We start from the raw sequence: 5,404 nt of genomic DNA, 5'->3' as shown, positions 1-5,404 counted from the left end.
CCAACCAGCATGTTATTAAGTTTTCATTTCAAGAGTTAGCCCTCTTAGTGTTAATCACAATCAGCAGTGTGTTTTGAGAGAGCCCTCTCAGGTTAGGGAGGCTAATCCTTAGCCAAGAGTCTGGTCTGAAATAGTTACATAAAGTCTAACTGATTAGCAGCCATCAGAACATGATTTTGTGATAACACCCCCTACCTCCCATCCTGCCTCATTTTCCACCCACGTTAGGGACCATACATGTGTTAATTTTAAAAATAAATAAATAACAAGATATTTATATAATTTTTTAAGTACAACATAAATAACATTCATTTCTTAATAGAATAATTAATGATGTATATTTGGAGATTTACGTTATTAAATTTAATGGTGTTTTTAATAAGATAATATATATCTTAACATGTATGATATAGCATAGTTTATATGCTCTATATTTTTTATCATGGTTTTCAATATGTTTTTCCTAAAATATTTTCAAATATTCTAAAATTGTAATTTTAATGGCTAAGATTATATAATTTAGGTATCTTTGGATTATATGAAGATATTGGTGTCATTTAAACAACATAAAATAATGATTTTACAACTCTCTAATGGGGGTGTTTTTCAATGTAAATAGAGATGTGGGGGACTATGCCTGCCACTAGATGGAAGGGACACAAAATACTGAAGGGGGTGGCATGGCCACCCCCATACATGCTTAAGAATGAAATCCTTTATACCACTGCCATTACATTCAATGAAGTGGGAAAGGAATGAAAAGCACTCGGGAGAGGCAAGGCTCTAGGTGAAAACAACCAAAAATTCTTCGTGTGAAGGCCATTTGTGGCTCAAAGGATAGCTCAAAGGGTGAATGCAATTTGTGGGATACTCAACACTGGGATTTTAACTAGTGGACTAGTTTTAGAGTGTTGGGGGTTCCTCTTACTACTATCCTGACGTAGAAACCAAGGTTGAAAAATCAAATTTAGCGGTAGTATCAATTTTGTTCGGGGCTCAACAAGACTACTGGAAAGGATAAAACTCAAGGGTTCGAGGCTATTCATGGTTTGGGCAAAGTGAAATTTGTGGGTTCCTCGCTTGGTGCTTATAAGGACCGCCCCCACCACTAGAATGATCACACCGGCTAGGTAACACTTAATTCCCTTTTCCATCTTCTTTTTGATAATGGTGTTGTGATCAACACTTTCATTTGGTTCAAAATTTGTACACTGCTGGGGAATTTTGTGGTGCGTTTCTTGTGTTGATTGTGGGTTTAAATTCTTGGACGTATTGTGAACCAGGGACCCTACATCAACTCAATATTGTCGCTTTGTGGTCAAGGTTTTATATTTGTGAGTGTTGGTTGTGTTTTTGGTTTTGTTGTCGAGCACTTTTGTACATGATTTGTGTCTTGCTATATGTTGTTTCCATTACTCTATCTCCTTCGAGTGGCTTAATTCTATACTTCCTCTCCCATATTGTTTGGTCCCCATTGTTGTTAAGTGTTGTGGTGAGGAGATTTTTCTTGTTAATTATGATGCAACTTCAATGCATGAGGAGTAGACATGGAAGGGGAGGTCATGGTCCTTAGGTTTGTAACAAAACCCAACAACAAGCCTAGGAGGCTACTAAAACTTTTCAAGTTCTTGTGCCCCTAGTACTCGTGAAGAAATTCACCAAATGGAAACCTTGACTATTAGAGAAAATGTATTCAAAAGTATTTTCAAATTTACACAGTACAGGTGAGTTATGGAAATTCAAAGGACATAATATAGTTGTTTTGGAGAATATACCGGTCATCCGAGAATTCAAGGATGTATTTCCGGAGAAAATTTTTAGACTTCCACCCAAGAAGAATATTGAATTTACTATAGAATTGGTTCTTGGGGCCACCCCTATTTCTAAATCCCCTTATAAAATGAGTGTTACCAAGTTGGAAGAACTAAAAATGAAACTTCAAGAGCTATTGGACAATGGTTATATTCGCTCGAGTGTGTCTCCTTGGGGAGCACTAGTTCTGTTTGTAAGAAAAAAATATAGCACTCTTCGCCTATGCATGGACTATAGACAACTAAATAAACTAATAATTAAAAACAAATAACCATTTCCTAGAATAGATGATATTTTTAATCAAGTAAAGGGTGTTGCAGTATTTTCAAAGATAGACCTACGCTTGGGTTATCACTAGATACATATTAAGGATGAAGATATACATAAAAAAAATTTAGAATACGTTATGGACATTATGGATTCGTGGTTTTCCCTTTTGGACTCACAAATTCTCCATCAACATTTATGAGTATGATGAATAGGATTTTCCACCCCTTCCTTGATAAGTTTGTTCTTGTTTTCATTAACGATATTATGATATACTCTAAGAACATGGAGGAATGTAACGAACACCTTAGACTACTATTACGAACCTTACGAGATAACCAGCTTTATGCGAAGTTAAGCAAATGTGATTTTTTTAAAGATCAAATTCAGTACTTAGGACACAATATTTCCTCTAAAGGAATAGAAGTGGAACTAGAAAAAATTAGAACCATCAAGGAATGGCCCACACCAACCAATGTAGCTGATATACATTCCTATATGGGGATGGTCGGTTATTATCGTAGATTTATAAGAGGATTCTCTAAAGTTGCATATCCAATCACCTCTTTATAGAAGAAGGGTAGGAATTTTAAATGGACCAATGAATGCCAGTAGATATTTGAGAAGCCAAAACAATTACTCACCATCGCCCTAGTATTAAAAGTTACAGAACCTAAAAAAGAATTCATACTCTGTACCGATGCTTGGTAGGAAGGTGTACGGGGAGTTTCAATGCGGGAGGGTAAGGTGATCACCTACAAATATCACAAGTTAAAGGAACATGAGCAGAGGTATAAGCCTATGATCTAGAATTAACAGCGGTGGTCCATGCTTTGAAGGTGTGGTGGAATTACTTGTTAGGGAAGAGATTTCTTTTGATGACTGATCACAACCGCTTAACCAGTTTCTTTAAGAATCCCATCTTGAACGCACGTCAAGTGAGGTGGCCCGCATTTTTGATTGAGTTTGGCTTTGAAATAATACATCTTAAGGTGAGGGAGAATCAGGTAGTTTATATGTTGACAAGGAGATTACATCACATGTATGAAATCTCCTACAGTCAAGGACAACTTAATTTTTTTTATTAGATTAAAGAAGCCTCCTTGAAGGACTCGGAGTACGAATACCTTTGGTGACAAGCTAAACTCACAAAGAATACTGGAAAATGAAATGAATATAACATCAATAATAAAAGTCTATTGATATTCCAAGGAAGAAGGTATGTTCCCAATTAGTCATCAATTAAATAGTTCATATTGGACAAATTCCATAAGAGTCCCTATGTTGCCCACCTAGGATACCAAAATTTATTTTCTACAATTAAGAAAGATTATTATTGGCTTCATATGAGGTAGGATATTGAAGAATACTTAACTAAATTCCTAGAATGTCAGTTGGTGAAGGCTAAACACTGACATCTCACTGGATTTTGCATCCCTTGCCCATTCTTGAATGGAAGTGGGAGACGACCACCTTAGATTTCATAGCCGGAATGCCCAAGTCCAATAAACAAAATGATTCTATCATGGTAGTGGTAGATAAGCTAAGAAAGGCATGTTTTTTTATTCCAGTTAAATATACCTATCAAATAACCTAGGTGACAGATGTGTTCATGAGAGAAATATTTAGGTTGTATGGCATGCCTAGGGTTATTATATCAGATCGAGATGTAAAATTTACTTCAGAATTTTGGAGAGCACTTTTCACCAGAATAGGGACTCAACTTCACTACAACAATTCCAAACATCTATAGACTGATGGGAAAAATGAGCGGGTAAATAAAATGGTGGAAGATATGTTGTGGATGTATGTAATGCAACAACCCAGTCAGTGGGAGCAATACCTTCATTTGGTGGAGTTTTCATATAACAACAATTATGATCAGTCATTAAAAATGAGCCCCTATGAAGTGCTTTATGGGAAAAGGTGTCGAGTGCCCTCTAACAGGAACAACCCTGAGAATAAATTAATTTTAGGACCCGATATGCTAGAGGAAATGGAAAGGATTGTGAAATTTTTTTGGCAAAATTTAAAATTTGCTAAAGACAGAAAAAAGTCTTATGCTTATAAGAAAAGAACTTTTCGGGAGTTTTAGGTGGGTGATCATGTTTATGTGCGAGTTTAACCAAAAATAAGTTCGCTTAGATGGGGAATTTGTACAAAGATGACACCCCGATATTGCAGGCCCTTTCAAATTTTAGAGAGGATAGGACCAGTGGCATACCAATTGGCATTACCCAGTCACATTCGGGTTCACAATGTGCTTCACATTTCACTTCTAAAAAAATATCTGTATGATCCTAGGCACATTATTGATTGGCAATACATTTAGGTACTAAATTATATGATAAAAGGTTATCCTTTAAAAAAATTTGTATTTATACGTAAAGGATAAACTAATGATTATGGGTAATTGTAACAGGCTAAACCGGATGGAGAATTTATGGTAAAGCCTTTGCACATACCCGACTAGAGAAAAATAATGCTACAGAAGGGAGATATCATCCAGGTTAAAGTACAGTGGAAATACTTTAGCTCAAAGGAAGCTACTTGGGAAAACAAGGAATTTATGTAGGAGGCATATCCCGAATTGTTTCCAAATGTGGTCGAAAAAAATGAACACCAAGGATGGTGTTCTAATCAAGGGGGGAGATGTGACACCCCTAGGTATTTGTAAATCAGTTAACTAAAATTACTATCGTTACTAGGGAACCTGATAATTATTATGGCAAATAATATTGAACTGGAATTGTCTTTTATTTTACATGTGTTGAATTCTGGAATTTATGGGAAGAGACCTGAGTAATTATTCCTTTTTACTAGATATTTAAGAGCAGTTATCTCCCTTTCTATTCCCCAAGAGTCGAGGAACCTAGGAGGGAGAGGGAGTGTAGAGGGAGAGAGGAAAAGCAGGTTGCTACTTGGAGAAATTCTAAAGCTGGAATAAAAGCTAGTGGAAAACACTTGAGATCAAAACTTGGTCTATGATTTGAAAGGATTCTAGGATAGACTAAGGAAGGTCTTGATGCCCATGAATCAACTGCTACAGGAAAATAAAATTGTTTTGGGAGAATAAGAACGGGGGAGGATCATGAATTAATAGCCTAATCCTCATTGGTCCAGAGGAAGGTCTAACATGTAAATTTTGGAGTCACGACTAACAAATAAGTGCTTATAAAACTAATTATAAGTATGCATAATAGTAAAATATTAGTACTCTGTTAAAAATATGTACCAATATTTGCAAAGACAATTAGGGAGTTAAGTATTAAAAAACCAAATGAAATATTGAAACATTTAACGATGATCGGGGAAGATCGGGGCT

The sequence above is a fragment of the Pinus tabuliformis genome, chromosome 7, assembly GCF_031772625.1.
Source record: "Pinus tabuliformis cultivar Carrire ecotype Pingquan chromosome 7, CPIR1, whole genome shotgun sequence".
NCBI classification, from domain to species: Eukaryota; Viridiplantae; Streptophyta; class Pinopsida; order Pinales; family Pinaceae; genus Pinus; species Pinus tabuliformis.
Note: the sequence above shows the minus strand (reverse complement) of the source record.